Raw genomic sequence first — 25,979 nt, forward strand, 5'->3', positions numbered from 1 at the left:
GGCAGTTAATTTTGAGGCAATATTCTCACCTTCTCCAAATCTAAGAAGTCTTTGGTGGAGGTGGTGGTGGGCGGGTGCTTTGCTACAGCTTACATTTGTAAATATTTTTGTAGTATAATAGGTTGTCAAAACAAATCTGTGTTTTCCATTTGTATGTGTGTGTATGAGTGAGTGTGTCAGTATGCCTTTTAATCCTTTTGTCCACCTAGAGGTGGAGCATAAATAATTTTACTTTCCTCATTGTGGATTTTTTCTTAAAGTAGAGATTCATGAAGAAGTGATGCATGAGGACCAGGATTGGTGTCCACCAAGACTCATCACTGATTAGCTGTGTGATCTTACATGAATTGCTTAACTTTTCTGAGCCTCATTTCATATTCTGTAGAATGAAGAAAATATTACCTATTTTTGAGGGTGCTTATGAGGATTGCCTTAGATAATGTAGCTAAAGCACATTAGCATTGAGCCTGCACCTGCTAAATGTTCTGGAAATGGTTGCCATTTTTATCATCATCATTTTTGTGGGCTTATTTCATTTGGTGCCACAGCATGGAGAGTTGGCATAAAGCAGCAGTCTTTCTGGTGCATGGAAATGTAGGTCCCTAGAGGATAACACATCAAACCCTAAAACTCAACATATACGTTCTTTTGCATTTTCACAATATTTTTCTCTGTTCAAGTAAACCTGAAGAAAACATTTTGCTGCTTGTTGTCTAAATTGGCCAGCAATTCTAGTTTCCAAGGAGATTGTAAATGGATGTATTTGTGTTTGCTGATTTGTCTCAACTTTAGAAGAATTCTTCAGGGAATTCTTCAAAAGAAACGAAACATAATGGAAAGGCTTTTTCTTTTTTCATAAGCCACAGCAAAAAATTTTTTTGCATGTGAATCTCCTTAGTGATTAAAAAGTTACTGAGAAGTGATGAGGCAGAATGGAAAGATTTATCTCACCATGCCTGCAATTTTATATGTCTTTTCAAATTAATTTATCTGGGGTTTTTGCTATTTAGAAAAGCATTTAGAGCAATTTGGAATTGTAATTAGGATATTCTATACCATCTGCAGTGCTTGATGTAATTCTCTAGCTTCACTATGGTTACATCACAACAGAGGCTGAAGCTGAAGTCTGTTTTTCTACTCTAGAAACCCAATAGCACCTGTGCAGAGTCAATCCTCAATCGTAGTCCATATTGGTTAATTGATAATAAAGGTTTCCTCCTGTTGCATCATTTCCATTAGCGTTTGGGGCAAAGAATTTATATTAGCATTTGAAAAATTAGAGATTGCTGAGAAGAGGATACAGCTTTCATAGGTTCTTGTTTCCAATTCTAGATTGATGAGAAAGCCCATATGACCTTGACCTGGGCTTTGCTTTGTCTCTGTTTCCATTCAATCAATGTCAGATAGGTTAATAAAACTAGTCTACCTACTAGCCTGGTAAGGGAAGTTGTTGCTGTGTGTGTTTGTGTATGTGTGTATACACATCTAAATGCTGAAAATTTTAATTCAGAACTGAATGTCATTCTTTTCACAAAATACTCCTATTTTTCACATTCACTTTTATGTGAACCATACTTTGTTTTGCCATCAGAGAGGTGAACAAAACTGAAGAACCTTAGGTTCAGGATTGATTGATTCATTCATTCCTCACTCATTCATGCATTCATTCAACATTATTCAACATACTCGTAAATACAACATGGTATGATGTAAAGAACACATGCCTTAAAATCCAGAAGATTGGGGTTTGTTCCTAGGTTTTCTTGCTAGCTTTGTGATCTCAGTAAGATTACTTCAACATTATGAATTTCCATATTGACATCTGTGAACGGTAAGGTTGTGGTGTTGATTACATGAGAATATATAGTTGAAATGCCTACACAGTGTATTGCTCATAAATAGTAGATGCTCTAGAAACATAACTTACTTTCCTCCTACTGAGCATATTGTGAAACTCATTGCAGGGAATTAACACAGTCTTTATCCTCAAAGAAGCTGACAGTCTAGATGGGGGATACATAAGTAGAATGAGTATAGCATAAAGATTAAACAACAGTAGTCCTGGTTTTATTACAAAATGTGTTTGTGGATAGTTTGGGTAAAAAGAATGAGTGAATAACCAGGGTCCAAGTGAGTCTAAATGAAACGTGGTTGGCAATCAAGCTCACCTTCTTCTACTGCAGCGGCCCCTTGCTGATGCCTTCTTCACCAATAGAAAAGTTGTAGCAAGACCACAAAACCCAAATCTCTCATATCTGTTTGCTATCAAGAGGATTATATTTAGCTATATGTTGGTTGTGATGGATTAAGTATTAGCAAAGAGTTTTTCTTCTCAACTACTACTAAATAAATTAAATGCCATGTCAATATGCTTCTAATTCCATTATCTTTAATATTTTTAATTCAAAACGTATGCAATAGGTTGGGAGTGTTGGGGGATGTACCCAGCCCCCACAAGCAGATTCTTTTCCACCCCATCTGCCACCCCAAATGCTAAATCCCAGGAACACCACTGCTTTGCAGTATGTTATATTTTGCAAGACTTTGAGGAAAGAGAAACACAGAAAGACAGTGACAATCACTGCAGGGCTAGAGAGACAGAGAGCATAAGGTTAGAGCTAAAACTTCTAAAAAGCAACTGGAGTGTTGGGAAAGAAGAACAGAGGGAAGAATTGAATACATTTATCAGGAAATTAATGAACAGGCTAAAGGTATTTATGTAGGCAGAGAACATATGGAAAAGGAGGAAATGAATCATGGAAGAAGGCAGCCTGTTTTGCCACACAAATGACTTCATCTTGAGAAATATGCATGTGTGTGTGTATGAGTGTATGTATACACACATACACAGATACATATAAGCTAATATTTTTCATATATGTTTATATGATTGGAAGAAGAAAAAGTCATGAAGTCCAGAAAATGCCATAGGAGAGAGGGAAAATATGTTTATCACGATGTTTTCATGTTAATGTGTTCTGAAGTACTATGTCTAAGAACATAGTTCTGGATCCCCTTTTGTAGGGACATTCCATTGCAGTTATAAAGAGAAAGCTATAGAGAAAGCAAAGGGGTTACAGGGAGCTGAGATCTATTTGAATATGATAATCTCCTTCACTTCTTGGCACTTTTATTGAACCCGCCCCCCCCCCCCCTTTTCTGGATTCAGTACCTACTGTCATGCCAAAGGACTGGTGTTGCCAAGGCCCAAATGGCTTTCTTTTTTTTTTTTTTTTTTTTTTTTTAAAGATTTATTTATTTATTTAATTTCCCCCCCTCCCCTGGTTGTCTGTTCTTGGTGTCTATTTGTTGCGTCTTGTTTCTTTGTCTGTTTTTGTTTCTTTGTCCGCTTCTGTTGTCGTCAGCGGCACAGGAAGTGTGGGCGGCGCCATTCCTGGGCAGGCTGCTCTTTCTTTTCACGCTGGGCGGCTCTCCTCACGGGCGCACTCCTTGCGCGTGGGGACTCCCCCACGGGGGACACCCTTGCGTGGCAGGGCACTCCTTGCGCGCATCAGCACTGCGCATGGCCAGCTCCACACAGGTCAAGGAGGCCCGGGGTTTGAACCGCGGACCTCCCATATGGTAGACGGACGCCCTAACCACTGGGCCATAGTCCGTTTCCCGGCCCAAATGGCTTTCGATGTTGGTAACTCTTACTAGGATGACTGTGGAGGGGAAGTGGGAGGCTTGGAGAGATTGTAGGTTTTTGAAAGAATATAGCATGGTAGGTTTAAAATCTTCTGTTATTAGGGACTGGAGAGGTAGGGATGGCAAGAAAAACACCGATAAAGAATATCTTGTCTCATGAAGTGTGACTATAATTCTGAGGACAGAGTTAAGGGGAATATATGGAACAAGTGAGAGTGGGAAGAGAAAAAGCATGTGGGAGGAACCTGAGGATGATGCAGAAGGAGGAAGTGCCAGGTAGGGCCCAGAGCAGCTGAAAAAATGACTGAACCTGGAAGACACAGATTCTGCATGAGGCCAAATGATGGCCTGAGGTGGAACTGCCAGGCCTGTGTACAAATAGGAATTGCCTGAAGCTGGAGTCGAGCAGCCAGCAGAAGACCAGAAGTTGGAGCAGTGACATCTGTACTTAACTCAAGCGTCAGAGTTGTACTTCTCCTGCAGGAACAGGGTCTGGCACTGCACCTCTGGCAAGCTGTTCTACTCCATACTGCTACCTGAGCAAGGCTTGTGTTCCGGCATCATGCTGTGGTTAAAGTTGATATGTAGAAATCATAATATATGGTGGCAGACTTGGCCCAGTGGTTAGGGTATCCGTCTACCACATGGGAGGTCTGCGGTTCAAACCCCGGGCCTCCTTGACCCCTGTGCAGCTGGCCCACTCACAGTGCTGATGTGCGCAAGGAGTGCCCTGCCACGCAGGGGTGTCCGCCATGAGGGGAGCCCCACGTGCAAGGAGTGCACCCGTAAGGAGAGCCGCCCAGCGCGAAAGAAAGTGCAGCCTGCCCAGGAATGGTGCCACACACACACAGAGCTGACACACAAGATGACGCAGCAACAAAAAGAAACACAGATTCCCGTGCTGCTGACGACAACAGAAGCGGACAAAGAAGACACAGCAAATAGACACAGAGAACAGACAACCGGGGAGGGAGGGGAAGGGGAGAGAAAGAAAGAAAGAAAGAAATCTTTGGAAAAAAAAAACATAGCATAAGGGCTTGAAAAATCTCCTGGCCATAATGAGTTCATCTCTAAATACCTCCAGATATGTAAGGAAAACACAATAAAAGGGAGAACCTGCCTCTGAGGAAATAAAGAGAATGGGGTCATTTGTAAATGATTAAAAATGTAAATGCACTTAATAACCTCAAGAGATAAAGGTGCAAAACATTTATAAAACAAGAAAAAAGCTTTTAAAATAAGAATAAGTTGTTATGAAGCAAGATTAGAATTATAAATGGAAATAAAAAAGTTGTTGAAATAACAAAAATAATAAAAATAACAAAACTCAGCATAATGGACTGGACATAACTGAAGAGTGATTAAGTGAATCATATAATTAAACTGAAGAAATACTAGTGTTATCTAATATTTATTGAGATTTGAATGCTATGTACCAATCTTTTAAAGTTTAGCATATATTGTTGCATTTAATACTCATAAGAATATTACATAAGTATTCTTTTCATCTCTTGCGGCGGCTTGCTCGGTCGGTAGAGGTGGGGTCTGGCTGCGGACGAGGGGTCGGTCCAGCTCTGGACGAGGGGTCGGTCCCGCTTGGGACGAGGGGTCGGTCCCGCTTGGGACGAGGGGTCGGTCCGGCAGCAGACGAGGGATCGGTCTCACAGGGGTTGCGCGGTTCGGCTGATGGGGTCGCCCGGCGAAGCCGGCGACGAAGGGGTCGCCCAGAGAAGCAGGCGACGAAGGGGCCGCCCGGAGAAGCAGGCGACGAACTGGGGACAAGGGAGGCCAGGCCCTTGTCGGGGGCTCTCAGGACTGGAGGGCGCATGGCAGAAGAGCTACCACGGAGACAAGGTAAACACGCAGGTCCACTTTATTGAGGGAGAGGCAACAGTTTTATAGGGGCTGGGAAAGGCTGATTGGTTGAAGCCACGCCCTGTTCTGATTGGTTGCCGGCGAAAGGTCAGTGGGCGGTACTGGACGGGGGAGGGGTGGTGGTTAGGGATTGGCTGTCGCTGTTGCTGGGGGAAGGGGCAGGGTTTAGGGATTGGTGGCTGCTGTTGCTGGGGTGGAGGGCAGACTTGAGTTTCCCGCCCACGCCTGGCTGTTGCTGCTGTCGGGGGAAGGGAAAAGGGCGGGCTGGATTTTTCCGCCCACGCCTGGCTGTTGCTGCTGTCGGGGGAGGGGAAAAGGGCAGACTGGAATTTTCTGCCCTGCGCCTGCGCAGGGAGAAGGAAGAAGAAGGGTGCCGCCCCACAGGCATCGTGTGGCGCCATCCGGGAGGAGGGGCGGCCGCGGAAGCATGGCCGCTGAGAAGGGGAGACCCGAGGGCACTCTGCGCCCATGCCGAGCTCCCTTCGGGGGTGGCGGTGAGTCCGACCAGCCACCCTATTATGGGGGCAGCGGCTTGGCCTGCCGCGGCTGCTCCCCTGCCAGGCCAGCAAACCACACTTCAGCCCGAGGGGTGACCGCAATCTCTGATTTTTCATTAAGAAACTGAGACAGAGAGAGGATAAGGAATTTGTCCAAAGTCATGTGAGAATCTTGAACCCAAGGAGAGCTTTTGTATTTGTTAGAGGTTTGCAATAATTATCAAGCTGTAGCTCAGTTTCCCCTGATATGCACTGGGGAAAGGCTAACCCCATCCCCCATAAGCCTACAGGTCCAAGGACGTGGCACTTCCCCCACAGGTTAAATAAAGAAACCACATAGAGACGGGAGTAAAGGGAAATGGAAACCTTCCCTACCTGCATATCAGAGGGAGATAAAATTCCTACAGAACAAAGAAACATCTGCTCCTGCAGCATTGCAAGAAACCATAACTTCCTAACTGACTATCTTCTAGTCACTGTCAGGTAAAGTTTTCCTCTCTAGGGCTTCCTATTGGCTCCTGCACTTCCCTTGAACCCTCAACCCCCTCCCACCAACTATCATTCCCCTGCCTAGGAAAGTTCTGTATAAATTCAAGCCCCCCCCCCCCTTCCAGGAGGGGGCTGAAGTCTCTCTTTATGGTGGGGGTGCTGAAGTCTGTTCTTCAGACTCCCTCCATTGGGAGAGCTTCTCAATAAATCTTTCTTTGTCTATAGTTATATCAGTCTCCATGTCCCAGTAAGCACTGTATTTTCTCCAACGGTATTGAACTACTGCATTATACTACCTGCTTTTAAAGTTTTTCAAAATGCAGCCCCAAAAAATAAAGAGTGGAAACTAATGAAAGAAAAGTTAAGAAACACAAAGAATAAATCCAGATTCTAAAACATATGTTTAATAGAAGTTCCACAAGGAGAGAATAGAGAAGAAGAGGACGTATATGTGAGCATACAATGAATAAGATTTTCTTAGAACCAAAGAAAGACCTGAATCTCAGATTTAAAAGATGGTCTAGCCAAAGTCCCTTCGGGTGAGATCTCAATGACAAGTGCACCTAGAACTAGTGGCTTGGTAGTTTAATCCATGCTGTCTTAGGGTGATGGCAAGAGGATCTATTGCTTTCAGCACGAAGCAGTATCTGTTAGACATCTACATGTCTGCCAAGCTGTAGACTACCCTAGTCAGAGAGAAAGTGAAGAAAGGACCAGGCTTCAAGGTTAGTTTCATGAGATGTTCTCTGTTCTCTTCTTCCACACAGTCCACACACCACATGCAACTCCTCTTTCTGTTTTTATCCTCAACATTTTGCAAAAAGGTAAATGGCTCCACCAATGGATGAGGTGAAATATGGTATCAGTCAGGTTCCCAAGGGCAAGTAAATGGCACACTCAAATTAGAGTACTTCAAGGAGGATTTAATTACAAAGGTGTGCTGTTGTTAGATCCGGATGATGAAAGGATGGAGAAGCTATGGGGACTTAGAAAGAGAGTGCTGCAGAGAACAGCACCTTGAGAGGAGCAGTGAACTCCTGAAAAACAGCCCAAAGCAGCCTTGTAGGGACAGAGTCAGGGGAATAAATAGCGTGACCGCACTTTCCTCCCTCCCTCCAATCTTCTGCTGAAGTTTCCGATTGGCCAAACCCCACTGGAAGCCAGAAGACAGGGGAGCCCTGTTGACACATAGATCCTAAAAGACAGACCTCTGCCAATCTAGGGACAGGCTGAAGAAGAGAGGAAAGTGGGTCTGTAGGAACAAATGGACAATGTCTAACACAGAATGTTAGCTACTACATCTAAGCTGAACTTAGAAGGGTTAGTGACATCAACTTCAGTTCTGGTATGTTCTAGAGACAAGTCCAGGTTGGGATACTTATTCTAAATTTTTAGGAATTCAGGCAAGTGCATCTTGGCATTCCATAAGTATTGGTTAGCTAGAATGGATTGCTAAATGGTGTGGAAGTGCTGTGGGGTTCTTAGGTACCTTGTTCTAGAAGAGTGGTTCTTGAGCCATCAGCATTGGCATTACCTGGGAGTATGTTGGAAACTCAGAAAGTCAGGTTTCATCCCAGACCTACTGAATCAAAATCTGCATTTTAACAAACGCCCAGGTAATTCATATGCAGTTTGAACATTGAGACAACAGCAATCAGCACCGTTGAAACCACAATATGTGGCTGAGAAAAAAAAAAACGCAAAACTGCCCTAGTGAAGTTTTGAGAAGTGTAGGAAAAATTCTAGGAACTGGAAAGATAAAGGGAACCCTTTATCTTTGTAGCATGAGCAAAACAAATTGTACTTATAACCTAGCAAGCACCTTAGAATAGCATCTTTAGAAAAGCATAGTCCTGTCAAGTTTAATATTAACAAGACCTTTTACTTTTCTTTCTCTGTAAAACACACACACACACACACACAAAAGAACAAAAAGTATGGCGTAGCTTTGTAATGTTTTCCTTATTCCCTATTTTTGCCACTGTGAAACTGAGGCATGAGACACAATATGTATCTTAAATGCTAACCAGAGCAGAAAAACTAGAAAAGCTCCCTGATCCCATTCTCAAGGATGATGAGTCTGTGACTAATTTTCTTTGTTTCAAATCATGTCTATGGTTAATTCTCTACTTTAAAACCTGTATAAAAGCTGTAGAAAGAAAACAAAAACAAAACCACCCTTGACAGGGAGACAGATCTGAGATTGACTAGCCCCTTTTCCCTGCCAGCCTAGCTGAGTGCGTCTGTGTTCTGCTGTGCTGTTCTGGTCTCCTTCAGGGGCTGTTCAGTTAGCTGGTAGCTTTCAGAATCAATGGCAAGGCTCATCCTTTGTGAGGAACAAGAAAGAGGGATGAGTTTCCTGAAACAGTCAGGTGAGAGAAGGTGGAAGTGGTGAGGTGAATTTGTTGTGTGTGTGAGTGTGTGTCTGTGCACATGTGTGTGTAAAAGGCAAGGGCTGTGTTTTCTCTTGGCCTTGCTGATTGAGGTGCAGGTCTTAGAATGCTTCATGATTTACTTGGTTCCTGTCACTTTCTAGACTGTGAACAGCTTGAGAGCAAGAACTATCTTACTCTTCTTTGTGTCTGTGAAGAACAGAACGGTACTTGGCATACTGTAGCCACAAAGTATCTTTTTATTTTTGAATGCCAGAGTAAATTATTCTCAAGTCTTTTTTCTTAAGAGATTAATTAGCAAAGCTCTTCTTTCATCCTTTAATGGACTTTTCTCTGAATGACTGATTCTGGAAGAATGGATGCATAAAAACCTCTGTCAAGGGGAGCTCACTCTTTAGCCCTCCCTAGGAAACTTATGGCAAAATAGATTTCCTTTTGTATGCCGCCTGCAAGTAACTGGTAGTGGGCTGCTTGGAGCTGTGCTGAGAAGGATTCTGAGGCTGCATCTGGCCTCAGCACGGAAGAGTACTACAATCCATTAGTGAGGTGCACCATGCGCAAGGGAGTGGAGGTTAACAGGATGGTGGCTGCATATTTGTCCTTGGGAGAACCCCCCCCCCCATCTACCAGACATCTCCAGAAGCCAATTAAGGACAGGTGTGAAGGGAGATGGACAGACAATGAGGGCCAGTCCTTCTGTAGAGATCTTAAGTGATGAATTACCAAACTTTCAGAAGACAACCTTTTTTGTGTGTTGATGTAAAAGAGTCATGCCTGTACCAGCATGGGCTTAGCGGCTTCTCAAATGGAACCAGACATGTCTATTCCAAATTCTAACACTCAAGAGAGCCGTAGTGGGATCGCTGTTCAGGGGAACCTCTGTACCAGATTATGTGAACTTGGTTTCTGACCTCCCAGGAGCTCTGTGGACAAGACAAGATTTCTAAGGCTTTATTACCATTCCTTCCAATCTGTATAAATGAGAACCACTATCAATCTGTCAGGACTTTGAATATCCGTGCTCAGTTCCTCATTCCTACACTGCTCTTCTCAACCTGACCTAGCACCAGTTTGGGTATCCTTAGGGCCTGTCACTTGTGTCAGGCCATAGGATGTTGCTGCACCACTGATTTTACTCAATCAGCTATTTTGCTTTCTTTTTGATTTTTCTAAGTCTTTCTGTTTGCCAAGGTTTTTTATTTTATTATATTTTATTTTTTTAAAAAGATTTATTTTATTTACTTCTCTCCCCTCCTCGTCCCCCGGTTATCTGCTCTCTGCTTCTTCTGTGTCTGCTTGCATTATCCGGTGGTACTGGGACACTGTGTCTCTTTTTTTGTTGTGTCATCTTGCTGCCTCAGCTATCTGTGTGTGAGGCACAACTCCTGGGCGGGCTGTGCTTTTCTTTTTCATGTGGGGCAGCTCTCCTTGTGGGGCACACGCCTTGCACATGGGGCACCCTTATGTGGAGGTGCCCTGCGTGGCATGGCACTTCTTGCAACCAGCAGCACTGCACATGGGCCAGCTCACCACATGGGTCAGGAGACCCTGGGAATCAAACCCTGGACCCTCCATATGGTAGATGGACACACTCTCAGTTGAACCCTGTCCACTTCTCTGACAAGGTATTTTAGAATCTCTAATATTTTTCAGGAGGCAAATATTGTTTTTTAAGCAATTCTTGCATTTGTAGATACTCTAAGTTGCTAAGGTAAGATCTTTGTCCTTATTTTTGCCCTGTGAGGAGGTGACTGAAGAGGAAATTGAAGTGCACTTGGCTTGTCACATGCAGAGACTCCTAGCTCCTGAATCTGTGTCACACCAAACAGTGTGCCTTTTGGTTACCTCTGAGGTACAAGCACAAAGGACTTATGGACAAAACCATCTCCTCATGCACTGCTCTCATGGCATCCATCACAGTGCTGGGGTCTAACAAGTGCCATGATGACTGATGTCCCAGAAAGCCACTTCTCCCACCATAGTGAGCCACCACAGTCCAGGCCGTGCTTGAGCTTCAGATGGTTTTCTGCTTTTTCCTTCTGCCTTGAACTCAATTTGGTCAATGTGAAAGGAAACTTGATTGTGAGGCCTAGAGAAGGCCAGCTTCCATAAAAAGACACACCATGCAGACTTCAGCAGATGGCAAAGATTATTATAGAGTCATCTTCACAACATTTATAACAGTAAAGGATGTGGGAACTGGCAGGTGGAGATAATAGAAACAGGTTGTGATGTGTTGAGAACTGTTTTGTTTTGGTGACAGGGAAGGTGCTAGTAAGACCAAACCAGTCAGAACCAGCTACAGTGAGCCCAGTTTTTATAGGAAACAGGTTCCCAGAAGAAAATCTCAATGTCAATAGGGTGACAACTATTGACTTGTCCTTGTCTCCTACATTTAAACAAGCAGCTTAGTGATAGATGAGACTCCAGCCTGAGGTCAAGATATTTGCTAATAGTTGGTTCCTGGTCTTGGCATTGAAGGGAAGAAAACAGGTGAAGATTAAGAATGGAATCTACTAGATTCGTTAATGAAGGCAATTAATACCTTTTGAGATAAAACAAACAATAAACAAAACAAAACAAGTCAAGAACAAAGACAAGAAACATAGAAACCATGCCCAGAAAGTTGAGAAAAAGAAAAATCAGCATGCGTGTATCAAGGGCTTATGCAGCTCCTGAGCTTCCTGGGAAGGAACTGATATGGAATATTACCAGCTAATTATTAGGCACAATCTGCTGCCAGAGCTGGGAGAATGAACCAAGGAGGAATCAACATCCTCTTCATTAAGTGTTAATTTCAAAGCCCAATTAGGCCTCCATGGCTCTGATTTCTTGGCTGCAGAAAGCATGTGTGACATTCCCACTTTTTCCATGCTGCTGCCAGCATGCCCTTGCCATGTGTCCTTAGGTGTCAACTGATGACATCCTGGACCTGAGATACCTAAGTGCACACCTGCTCAGACAGAGCTACAGCCAAAACGGGCTCAATTTCAGACTGAATTTTGAATTCTCACTTCAGTGCCTCAGTACCCTGGATCAAATATTGGCCATCTCTGTCCCTTCCCCCATTGTCCCAAGGCACCAATGTTTTGAGAGACTTAAGTGCAAAAAAGATGAGGTTGGATTGGATGATCTGTTGGATCCATTTTACTACTAACTCTCTTTAATTATCTGTGCAAATGACTTGCCATCATGAAGGTTTCGGACACTGATTTCTCTTCTTTCAGCTATCTGCCTTTCTTGAGTTCCCTGCTCTCTCTCCGCCCAATCCTTGTGCACTTTGCACAACCCTTAGGGTATATACCATGTTCTGTTTTACAACAATCTGAATTCTTGACTTTTTATCTCTTACAGATTATAAACTTTGGAACAACAGATGTGGCATTTTATCACTTTTGTTTTGCATCAAAATACCAAGCAAAGTGTGATAGTTTGAAACTGATGGACCCCAGAAGATCATGTTCCTAGAGCTAATCCATTCCTGTGCATGTGAACCTATTATAGGTAGAAGCTTTTCATGAATTACTTAAGTTAAAGGCTTTTAATTAGATTGTGTGACCCAGGGTGGGTCTTAATCCCCCTGCTGGAGTCCTTTATAAATGCAGAGACATTGAGAAAAACTCTAGGAGCTGAAATCAAAGGAACCCAGGAGAGAGAAAGTCACAGGATCAGAGAGAAAGCTGGAGGCAGTCAGAAGCTAAAAGCAATGAGACCCAGAGGAGAGCCTCTGTGTGCCTCCATGAGCCTGATCGCTTATAGCTGCAGCTCAGGGAGAAAGCATCTCCTGGTGATGCCTTAATTTGGACATTTTTCTCAGCCTCAGAATTGTAAGCTTATAAATTAATAAATCCCAGTTATAAAAGCCAACCCATTTCTGGTATATTGCCTTGGCAGGCTTTAGCAAACTGAAATACAAACTGTGCTGGGTTCTTGGCACCCAGCATGGGAAGTGTGAAAAGCAAACCATTTCTCTCTCATGGCAGGTGCCTGGTGTCTGGGAAGCCTTCCTGACTCCCTACTAAGATCCCATGTATTAAGATCCCATGTCTCAGACAGTATTGCAACCTTGGCTGGTCTGATCTTTGGTATTTGAAGGTTTTTCGGGGTCAGTTTTCACATTTCATTTTTTTCTCCAGCTTTCCATTGGAGAAAAGCTTTTCTCTTGCTCTTTTAAATTATTTCCCATGCTTTTTTTTTTTTTTTTTGCCCAGTACTATACCAGTTGGATGCCACACATCTGATTGCTATAACCTTAGCCATTTTGAAATAGTGGGTTTTAGTAGGAAAGATCTGAGGTTTAATTTAACCATGACTAGTAAGGGATCAAGAATTCTACTAGGAAGTAGCCACTTGATTAATAGATACAGAAAAACTTTCCCCTCCATTTAATATTTTTCCCTTTTTTCTTGCAGTAGTTATAATCATGTCCTTTTATTTGAAGTTTATCAGTGAATTTGTAGATGACTTTGAGCACCTGTATTGCCAGAGAGACCTTGAATGGAAGGAGATCGAGATGATAATTTCCATTCTCATTTTCTACAGTTGCCTGAGGTTCTGTTCTACCTTTTCAAATGGTCCCTGTGGTGTAAGTTTGATAATTTGTGATGTCAACAGGCTGCAAGTTCAGGGTTGGATGGAGCTCAGTTCTGAGCTAAAGAATTGCAAGCCATGGCTATGGTGGAGAGTTGTTATTATTCTTGACTGCCCAGTACCTGAACACTCTGTGTATGTTTGGGGGAATTTCTGTTTCATGAGACAGTCTTTTTCCAATCACCAAAGAAGCACAAAATGCTAAATACTTGTCTTCCTGGCCTTCCTTGCGGCTAGAGCTTGGGCATATGACCTGGATTCTTCCCACCGCGAGCATTCATGCATTTTTTGGAAGCTGATTAAGCAAAACAACTCAGAACAAATGCAATATATCCCAGGGAGGGTGGTGATAGCAGCAGCAGCTACCCAGGGGTTTCTGAGGTGTTGTGGCGGCAGTCCTATTGACAAAGCGGTATTCAGCAATGGAGTTGTTTACGGCGCCAGTTGGGAGGTCTGTGACCAATGATGCTGCAATTTGTCTTCACAGGACTAAGTCTACTGTATAATCTGGGGCCTTGTTCTGGCTGTATAGACACTGTGATGGCTAGACTAATATGTCAGCTTGGCTAGGTTATGGTGTCCAGTTGTTTGGTCAAGCAAGCACTGCACTAATTGTACTGCAAAGACTTTTTGTGAACTTAAATCATCAGTGAGTTGGTTGCATCAATAGCTGATTACATCCACAATCAACTGAGGAGATTGTCTTCAGCAATGAGAGATGTCTCATCCAATCAGTTAAGGCCTTAAAAGGAGAAGAGATTTTAGCATTGAGGGAGAGAATTCCCGTCTCTAGTTGAGACAGCCAGCATCTCCTAGGGGACTCATTGAGGACTTTCATTGGAGTTCCTGGCCTGCATCCTGCCCTACGGAATTTGGACTCATGCACCCCCATGGTTGTGTGAGGCAATTTTTATAAAATCTCATAATATGTAAATCAGTAATGATATCTCCTGTTGGTTCTGTTTCTCTAGAGAACTCTGACTAATACAGCCTCTAAGCCTGGTTCTCCTGCCCTCGTGGAGATTCTCTGAGCCATGTCATTAAACATTTTTAAAATTGAAGTATATCATGAACAGACATAAATAATAAGTTTATAGTAAAAATTGCAAACTTACAAAACAAGCATGTATAACATCATACAGGGCTCCCATATATCACCCCATCATCAACACCTTGCAATGTTGTGAAATATTTGTTGCAAACTATAAAGGACATTGTCAAAATATTACTACTAATTATAGTCCATATTTTACATTTGGTGTATTTTTCCCCCCAACCCACCCTATTCTTGACACCCTGTTTTAGTATTATATATTTGTTAGAGTTCACGAGAGAACATTCTCATGTTTGTTCTGTTAATCTTCTACCACAGGATTCACTGTTTTATACAATCCCATACTTTTTACAATCCATTCAGAGTGTATACTCAATGTGAGCCATGTAATATCTTTTTAATAAATTCCTTTTGCTGCTTTAATTAAAAGTTGGTTTCAGTCACTTGTATCTGGAAACTGTGATTGATATACCGGCTTATGCCCTGAAGGGGTTTATAATCTTGTGACACACAACAAACACCTGGAATATAGAAGACAGTGTATTGAATTATGCCCAATAGATTGTGCTTCATACTGGAAGTACATAGAACCAGAGAACAGGAGAAAGTAGAGGGTAATGACTCAGACTCCAGACTAAATTCAGGGATTACCATCTCAAAAGCCAGCAGATAAAGTAAATAAAGGAAGCAGATGGTGGTTTCAGGAAAATGAAATGAGGTGATGTTTCTAAAGCACAGCACATAATTTATAGTAACTGCACAAAAGCAGTACCACAATAACAACAACAATGAGGGCTGAACCAATAAAAATAGCTGGTACTAACTGAGTACTTATTGTGAGCTAGACCCTGTCCTATGTACTTTATTCTTGGGGTGACCTCATAGCCGGTTTGCCCAGGACATTCCTGGTACAGATCTGCTGTCCTGGCATCCTGTTCAGTTTAGTATTTGTCCTGGGTATTTTTTAAACTGCATTTTTATTAAAAGTTGAATTAAAATGTCAGGATGAGCTTCTATCATTGCTTTGCCTAACCCGTGATAAAATCGACCATCCCTTTCCAACCTCTTCCAGAGACAACATAAATCACACTTGCCTTTCCCCACCTGCATTCAGGATGCCTATGTTAAAATGAGGAGTGCTTGGGCAGGAGCGGCGGGGGACAGCTAGCTCCTTTCAGGCCAGGTGGTTTTGGGAAGGATATTCCAGACTGCTGTCCCCACTGGCCACTCATCAGACCAGCCAGATGTGCCATGATCTGTGGGACACCGTCTGCAGATAGGCATCGGAGACAAATATGGCTATGAGATGGGCTAAAGTGTATGAATATGTACCAAGAATTGATTATTCTGCTTATATTGCTTTTTAATGTTCAGATAATTGATATAAAGAAGTTAATTTTTTTTTTTACTGTAATGTATACTGAGATAAATAATGTTTTATTCTTCTGGGAACATTTTATTTCTGAAGTTTTTTTAAAAAATAGATCTAACTAGAAATAAAACCAATTTGGTGGTCAGTAAATAAATATTTCAAAAAATTCTATATTTTTTTACATTTATTTATTTATTTACCCCCCACCCCCACCCCTTGTCTGTTCTCTGTGTCTATTTGCTGCGTCTTGTTTCTTTGTCCACTTCTGTTGTCATCAGCGGCACAGGATGTGTGGACGGCGCCATTCCTGGGCAGGCTGCACTTTCTTTCGCGCTGGGCAGCTCTCCTTACGGGTGCACTCCTTTGCGTGGGGCTCCCCTACGCGGGGGACACCCCTGCCTGGCGCGGCACTCCTTGCGCGCATCAGCACTGCGCATGTGCCAGCTCCACACGGGTAAAGGAGGCCCGGGGTTTGAACCGCGGACCTCCCATGTGGTAGATGGACGCCCTAACCACTGGGCCAAGTCCGTTTCCCAAAAATTCTATTTTTTAACACTCTTTTTAGTGCCCCTCAGAAATATTTGTTTTGGACAATAACTTTTAAGGTCACCATATTTATTTGTATGTACTTATTTAATCCTCACAAGAACTCTCTAAGGAAAATTATTTTTTCAAATTCTTGTTTACAGTTGGGGAAACTGTGACTCAGAGAGGTACAATAATAACATGTCTAAGATCTCTGGACTAATCAGGGCAAACTGAACTTTAAACTTGGGACTCTGGATCCAGAGGCCCTGCATCCAACCACTACCCAAAAGTAGACTTCATGGAAGGGGTAGAATTCTAGCCAAAACAACTGCTCTCCTCCCCCACCCATCCACTTACTAGCGTGGGTAATTTACTTCTGCTCTCTGAGCTTCTGAATCTTCACCTATAAAACTGGGAGTAGGGGGTGTTACTGCCTGTCTCGTTGAATTGCTGGGAGGATTTGATCAATTAACATATAAAAAGGTGCTTGGTAAGCTAAAATTGTCATAGATATTTAAGACCTTAATACCTTTTCCATAAATCTAGGTAAGGCAGCGTTGTGTGGGATAAAGCCCTCAATTGAGAAGTCAGGGGGCATGCTGGGGGATTCAGGCAATGATGCTCACTTCCTCCAACTTCTGTCTCCAGTGGAATAAATGAGAAGATAATACTTCAGATCTGTATGGAGAGGCACACTGTGGTCTTCCATATCAAGAATCCTCACGTTCTGTGCATATGTGGTTGAATTGTCCTGCGTACACAGGCACAGGTCAAGGGATCTGATGGACTTGAATTCTGTTTTATTCTTTCAGATAGGGCTGTCTGCCAAGGGGAAGCATTTCTGACTTGTGTCTCTGATTCTTAGATACCTGCAGCCTAAAATCACTAAGCTCAACTCTATTACTAAGCTAATTTTATGACCTAGACAAAAAAAAACCACTCTATATTTCCAGCTACTAAATTGGCATACCAATAAGTGTTCTTAGATGTGTACAAGAGATGCCAGATGCTGAGTGCAAGTGATGGGCCATGCTCTGGGTGATTAATGCTCCTAATTCGTGATTTTTCACAATCATACTTCTTTGTGATCCTTGGATACTTTTGAAATGCTTCATCTTGAAGATGAAGAAAAAGTAGAGATTTAGGAGCTGCACAGACCTAGGTTTAAATACAGGCTCTAACAAACATGGGTTTTGTGACCTTGGGAAAGTTACTAGTATCTCATTTTTCACATTTATGAAAGAACTTCAGTTTTCTCATCTGTGAAAGAGATAAAAGAATCTATCTTAAAGTGCTGAACATACACACATGCATATAAATACAGACATATAAATATAGGCGTAGATTTTTATATACAGAGCCTAGAAGATTGAATCCTAATGTATTATAATACAATTAAATACTGTTTATTGACTATCTTATACGTTGACACATAAGATATTCAATTAATAGTATTTGATTGCTTTAGACTTAAGCTGGTATTTTCAATGAATGACATTTTTCATTTTTGAACATAATAAAATTAAGAAAATTCTAATTTGAATTACAGTGATTTTGTTATATAAAGAGCTAGGCTAGTTCAATACTTTTCAAAATACAGAGTCATTGATCATTTCACATGTACAATTATGTAAGAGAGTTTTCTGAAACTATTCAGAAATTACCCCAAATTCAGATTTAAAATTTTGGGGGGTAGGTTTGTTGAGATGCTGGCATATTACTATTTTATTATTTGAAGAGCCAGGTATCTTTTGAAAAAATTATAATAACGTTTAATAAGGAGTCTGCTGATACATACCAAGCACATTTCTTTTCCAGTATTTTCTTCTTAATGTAATTTCTAAAGAATAGGTTTTTTTTTTCCCCTGGAGAGTTTGTGTTTTAGATTGTCCGAAAACAGACTGAGACTGAGAATTGCTGACAGAAAATTTATTGGGAAGAGCTCTTATACTGTTGCTTAACTTTTACTCTACCTTACAGAAATGAGTAAGACAGGATTGGGCAGAAGAAACTTACTTCTTCATCCTCCTATCTCATTCTATTCACTATTCAAAGTGCCACTCAAGAATGAGCTCTTCTCAGATGAGATGGGGAGGCATTTTCGGGACATGGAGTTGTCCTGGGTGGTGCTTCATGGACAACTATGGGACATTATAGATCCCCCCAGGGCCCACTGGATGGAACGTGGGAGAGTGTGGGCTATGAAGTGTACCATTGACTATGGGGTGTAGCGATGCTCAGAGATGTACTTACCAGGTGCAATGGATGTGTCATGATGATGGGAGAGAGTGTTGCTGTGGGGGGAGTGGGAGGTGGGGGCGGTGGGTTGAATGGGACCTCATATTTTTTTAATGTAATATTTAAAAAAAAAAAAAAAGAATGAGCTCTTCTCAGAAGACCTCCCCTACAACCTGAGTCTTGCTTTAGTTGTTCCTTCTCTGTCTTTGCCCTCTCCCCAGTAATCCCTCTATACTGCAACCACTCATCTATTTCTCTGTCTCCCTCTCTGGATTATAATTTCTTCAGGGGTGGGGACTTTATCTTATTTAACTGGCACCCCTAACTCTCAGGAGATGGCATTTTGAGGTTCAATGTGCTTGTTGAATGAACTGATGCAATTCACACCCAGTTGAACTTTTTTCTAGTCCAGAAGATCTTTGGTTCCCTAAAGAAATTTATCAGATTTGACAAAATCTGGGGGGAGAGGGGAGAGTTCTATACTTTTTCTGACCAGATTCTATTTAGTCTAAACTATTATTTAGACCTACTGTCCCTTCATAAGGTAATATCCTAAAATTACTTGCTCCCCAGGAAATCTGCGGTTTTATACTCCAGGACTCTGGGAGTGAGATTCCCCATCAGCTTCTAGACGGGCCTAAACTAGGCTGGACTCAAAGTGAGTTGCTAGCAGGACATCTGAAAATGAACGTGAATGTAAATATAAATCAATTTATAAAGATGAAAGGGGATTAGTGGTTATGTAGGTCTGAAGAAGAAATGCTAAGGGGTGTGGAGTCTTTCTTTTTGGAGAGATGAAATTGTTCTAAAACTTTTGAGACGATAAAATGTACAATGTTGTGATTATACTAAAAGCCATTGATTATATACTCAGGATAGAAAAGTCAGAAGCAGCAGTTAGGTACAGTGGAGGAAGCATAGAGAGATTGAAAGGTGAGGAATTTTCTTGTTTGTTCATCTGTTTTTTGTTTATTATTTATTATTGAAATAATGAAAATGCTCTAAGAATGATTGAAGTGATGGATGCACACTATGTGATTATAGCAAATACCATTGATTATATACTTTGGATGAATTGTATGTTTATTAATAAGTATTGATAAAAGTGATTTGTTAAAAAAATGGAATGTGATCATTTGGCTTGGGAGTGGTTGGGTTTGATGAGCTCTGGAAGATGATGCTTTAAAGAACACAGTACTTCAAGAGAGTTCACCTTTCACTCATTACTCAGCTCACTCCAGTCTGGCTTCTGCCCCATTCACAGAAACAGTTCTGGCTGTGCTCATCAATACCCAAAAGTCACAAATTCACAGACATATTTTGGCCCTTGTCTGACTTGAAATCTTATCAGTATTTGGCACTGCTGACTCTGGTTGCAGTATCAAACACTTCCTTCTGTCTTCTGTGACCGGAGCTTTATACTTTCCTTTCCAGCTGTCCTGTCTCAGGCTCCTTTTCATGTTTATCTTCTATGAAGCCAATAAATATTTGGTCCCACAAAACTCATTCCTAGCCCTCCTCTGTTGATGTTTTAAATTCTCTTCCTAGGAGTTTTAATCTATACCCAAGGCCTCCATTATTACCAGCATACATAAAACTCACAAATTTGTATTTCTAGTTCAACTTTTCAACTAAGCACCAGACCTATAAGTATAAATGTTACGTAATAGTGCTAACTAGGTAGTACCTCAATCTCAACATGTCTAAAACTAAACTCCAGAACTTCTGTTCCAAACAGTCCTCAATCCATGTTTCTTGTCTCAGTGAGGAGCACCATCTTGCATCCATTTGCTCAAGCCAGAAATACAGGCATCATCATTGACATCTTGTGTTCCTTAATATTTAATCCATCTTTAAGATCAGTCGATTTCACAGAAATATCTTTCGAATTTGCTCATCTCTCTGTATTTTCCATTACCAACAAATCAAATTTCTAAAATAGCTTCCTAAATGATATCCCAACTGTATTAGTCAGCCAAAGGGGTGCTAACACAAAGTACTAGAAATCTTTGGTTTTTATAATTGGTATTTATATGGGGTAAAAGCTTATAGTTACAAGGCCCTAAAGAGTCCAATTCAAGATTACTTCCTTACCAAACTTCGTTGCCTCGTGTTGAAGCAAGATTGCTGCTGATATCTATGAGGGTTCACCCTTCCTCTTCCTCCTTAAGGCTCCATGGGTCCAGCTTCTTCCAATCTCAGTGGCAAGCTGGCATCAGGCTGGTCTCTCTTCCCAGGGCTCACTTCTTTCCAGGCTCTGTTGCTCTGGTCTCTTCATAAGGTCAGGTGCAAACTATCAGGCAAATAGCTCATCTCTCTCCAGGGCCCCAACATCAAGTTCTCTCCTCTTCCATGTCTACGGAGCTCTCTCTATTCCTCTGTGTATCTGCTTCTGTGTATCTACTACTGTGTTCTTGATTGAGATATATAAAAAAGTTTATATAGCCCACCAAAGGGGTGCAGACTTAACCCTGCATGCCTTAATGATGTAGTCAAATCAAAGCCCTAATCTTCTTTTTTAAATTTTTCTTTTCTTTTCTTTTTCTAAATTTCTTCCCCCCCCACCCCTAGTTGTCTGTTCTCTGTGTCTACTTGCTATGTGTTCTTCTTTGTCCACTTCTGTTGTTGTCAGCAGTACGGGAATCTGTGTTTCTTTTTTTGTTGCACCATCTTGTGTCAGCTCTCTGTGTGTGCAGTGCCATTCCTGGGCAGTTAAACTTTTTTTTGTGCTGGGCGGCTCTCCTTATGGGGTGCACTCCTTGAGCGTGGGGCTCCCCTACGCGGGGGACACCCTTGCGTGGCACGGCACTCCTTGTGCTCATCAGCACTGCCCATGGCCAGCTCCACACGGGTCAAGGAGGCCCAGGGTTTGAACCACGGACCTCCTATGTGGTAGACAGATGCCCTAACCACTGGGCCAAGTCTGCTTCCCATCAAAGCCCTAATCTTGATTTAATCAAGTAAATATAAAGCCTTTGAATTTAAATCAATCAAAAGGTAACATGTCCAGTGGAACAGACCAGTTTACAAACACAATCCATATCTCTTTTTGGAATTCATAAATAATATCAAACTGCCACACCAATTATACTTGTTTCCCCCTCCAATCTATTCACCACCTTGTAATGATAGTGATCTTTTTAAAGCAAATTTCTTTGGTGTCACCATATCACTTCAGAACCTTTAATGACATCCTACTGCTGTTTGGACTGAGAAAAAATTCCTTAATTTAACCTTTAAGGCTCTACATGGTCTGGCCTCTACCTGTCATTTCCTGACTTATCTTGTACAAATACCTTTCATTCTTTGCTCAAGTCACACCTGCCCTTATTCAACCCTCACAGTTCGCCATGCTCTCTTTCACTATAGGCATTTTTACATGCTCCTTTATTTTTTCCTCTTGATCTGACTAAATTCTACTCATTCTTTAGATCTTAGTTCAGTGGTCACTTTTTCAGGTGAGCCTTCCCTGATGTTATAGCCTCAGTTTCTTGTGTGCCTTCCCTTAGGACCACTCCTTCATAGTATTAAACATAGTTATAACTTTACTTTTATTGGTGTAATTACTAGATTATAGTGTGCCACTTTTACTAGGGCTGTCTGATTTTGCTTTTTTTTTTTTTTTGCCAGTTAGGTATTGCTACATAATAAACCACCCCCAAACATAATGACGTAAAACATCAACAATTTATTATTTCACAAGAATCTACTGGTTGACTAAAGTCTGTTCTGTTGATCTGGATGAGATTCCTTCATCTTAGATGGATTCATTTATGCAATTGCACTTAGCAGTGGAGTCAATTGGGGATTGGATGGACTAGGATGATCTTAGCTTGGATGACTAGCCTCTGCTCCATATAGTTTCTCCATTAGGCTATCCTGGGCTTATTCTCAAGTTAGAGGCAGATGCAGAGGTCTAAGGCAGCAAGTCCTCTTGAGACCTAAGCTTAGAAAGGGCATACTCACGTCCTCTGAATTAGTTGGTCAAAACAAATTGCCAAGGCCTGCTCAGATTCAAAAGGTAGGGAAATCGATTCCATTCCTTGATGCAGAAGCTGGAAAATTGTATTACTAAGGGCATGGTGAGGGGTGGGGAGGTTGAGGTGAGGGCTGGAGTAAAAAAATAACAGCCCTGCATCCCTTCTGTAAAGCCAACCCATTGTATGTATTTGTCATAATAGCCCTGGAAAACTAAGACACTCTGATTTCTCTTCAGTCCTTTGTAGAATGAGGGTACAGCTACTCACATAGTGGCCATTTAAAACAGTCTTTCAGGACTGTTTCTTTCTGGGTAGGAACCAATATTCAATTATAGCTCAACTATATAATTTGATTTTGATAGCATTACTTCATCACAATCTGAAAAATTTAGAGGTTCTTCTGGCACCAAGTGGAACCAGAAGAAATAAGAATGTATTTAATGGTTTTACTGTATCACATAATATTCAACATAATGTAATCAATACATATCCCTCTGTATAAGTAAATCATTTAGATTCTCACACATATGACAAAGAAAAAGGGTTTCATTCCCAGAAGTTGTTTCTTTCCATTTATTAAACCATAGTCCACACCTTTGGAGAATGAAATATTAATTTAAAGCCAAATACTAAGGCTTGTGTTATCTTTTCCTTTTTTTTCTCATTTCATTTCATTTCTTTTGATATATATAATGGTCTCTTGGTATACTATGAACCATGGACATATGTTTTTCATTTCACTGTTACTGGCACACGTGTTTTTTTCCTTCTGTGGGGGAGAGGGGAATCAACATATAAAACATAACAGCTGTTACAAAATATATATGCATTTTTAGTTGATTGACTGAAGTTCCCAATGCAAATTATGTCTTAGTGAACAATAGGAAAATTTGTGATTTATTTACTGTGTACAGGACCCAAACATAAAAGCTTAATACAATCAATCATCTGTAGCTTTAATATTAATTGCACTTGGAAAAGCAGCATACTAGCAACCTTTGGTTGAGACAGAGCAGCTGAGAAGCATATATTCATAATACAAAGCAGCTGGTTACCCTTGGCCAGGGTTGGGAGATCGACTTGAGAAACGTTAACTCATCCCAGGAAAAGAATGCACTCTAACTCAGCAGCCAAGGTCAAAAAGCCAGGAATCCTCCTAGAAAAGAGTCGACTGCTGGGGCAATTTAGTTCAACAAGCTGTTATTTCCCCATGCTAAATTCATTGCCTTCCTGCCAATTCTCATGAGCATGTAATGAAAAATAACCACTTGCATCTATTATTCTGGGCACCAATGTCACTGTGGGCTGTGAGTGATGGGTTACCCTGAAGTCCTGTGGTGTGCCTCCCAGGGACAGAGTAGAAAGATCTGGGTTCAGCTAAATTCCATGAGACCTGATATGGGTCTTAAAACCAACTCAGTAACTAGCCTCACCTTTGGGAAGGGAGTTGTGGAGAAGTGATCGAATGCTTCTATTTGGACCCAGAACTGAGAGTTGAAAGTCTTGACTGGGGAGAACTTATGCAGAACTCTTAACCTCAGAATTAATTCCTCTTTGCTGGATATTCCTGTAGCACGTGATTCTATTAGGTTGGTGTAAAAGGAACTGAGGTCAAGGATTGTGAATTTTAAATCATTATAACTAGGCTCAAACACATCTTTATTAATTTAAATAGGAACCATTACAATCAACACATTTTTACCAATGAGAAATAAGTTTATTTATTCCTGTAGTGTAAAAATCTGTGCTTTGGGATTCGATGAACTATTGGAAAGCATTTTCTGCATTTTGCTGGCTGTGCAAGCATTTTCCCTGCAAAAAGTTGTTGAGATGCTTGAAGAAGTGGTAGTCGGTTGGCTAGAGGTCAGGTGTACATGGCGGATGAGGCAAAACTTCATAGCCCAATTCGTTCAACTTTTTTGACTTAAAAAAAAATTATTGAAATATATCATGCATACGTAAACATACATAAACAATAAATGTATAATAGTTGTGAACTTACAAAACAAACATATATAACATCAAACATACATATATAACATCTCACCCTACCAATAACTTGCATTGTTTTTAAACCTTTTAAACTAATGATTAAAGAGCATTGTCAAAAATATTACTACTAAACAAAGTATTTTTCCCCTAACCAACCAAATTATTATCTTTATATCATTTATATATGAACACACATAAACAATTGAGTGTATAGTAAAAGTTGGGAACCTACAAAGCAAACATGCATAACAGGATACAGGGGTCCCACACGTCAACCCTCGACCAACACCTTGCATTGTCATGAGACTTTTGTTAGAAACTATGAAAGAATCATAGTTCTTTTCTTACATTTGGTGTGTCTTCCCCCCAACCCACCCTATTATTATGTTTTAAATATATTTTTTATGACAGAAGTTGTAAACTTATAAAACAATCATGCACCTGTGCAGAATTCCCAAACAACACCCCTCCATCAACACACCACACTGTGGTGTGTCATTTGCTACAGATAGGATAATATCATCTGATTATTGCCATGTCCATAGTGTACATTTGTCTCACATTTTCCATACTGCCTCAGTATCAACACAGTACATCTTTTGCATAGATGCAAGAATATTATATTATTACTACTAACCACAGTCCATAGGCCACTCCAGCTGTATTTTTCCCATACTTCTCCACATTCCCAACACCCTGCAGCAGTGATAAACATTTGTTGTAGCTAACAAAGGACACTCTTGCATCTGTATCATCAACCACAGTTCTCACCCACCTCTTGGTTTACTGTGCTATCCAGTTCTTAGATTATTATTCTCAAGCATTCTATCAATTGATATTTACATAACTAGACTACAATTTTCAGTCACATCTCCATTTATAAACTAGGTGTTACTCACTGTGTGTTACCATCCACTCTATACATTTCCACAATTTTACAGTAAAGCTAATTAAAACTTCTACATACATTAAACATCAGCAGTCCACTCAGTCCTTCTCTTATCTCCTTTAAGAATCCACCACCTACCACCAGGTCTTGAAGATATTTTCCAATAATTTCTTCTGGAAGTTTTATGGTTCTTGCTTTTATTTTTTGTTTTTGATCCATTTTGAGTTAGTTTTTGGATAAGGTGTGAGATAGAGGTCCTCTTTCCTTCTTTCAGCTATGGATGTCCAATTCTTTCAGCACCATTTGTTTAATGGATTGTTCTGCCCAAGCTGTGTGAGTTTGACAGGCTAGTCAAAACTCACTTGACCATACCTGTGAGGGTCTGTTTCTGAACCATAAATTTGGTTCCACTGGTCTGTTGTGTCTGTCTTTAG

This window comes from Dasypus novemcinctus, chromosome 7 (genome assembly GCF_030445035.2).
Source record: "Dasypus novemcinctus isolate mDasNov1 chromosome 7, mDasNov1.1.hap2, whole genome shotgun sequence".
Taxonomy (NCBI): Eukaryota; Metazoa; Chordata; class Mammalia; order Cingulata; family Dasypodidae; genus Dasypus; species Dasypus novemcinctus.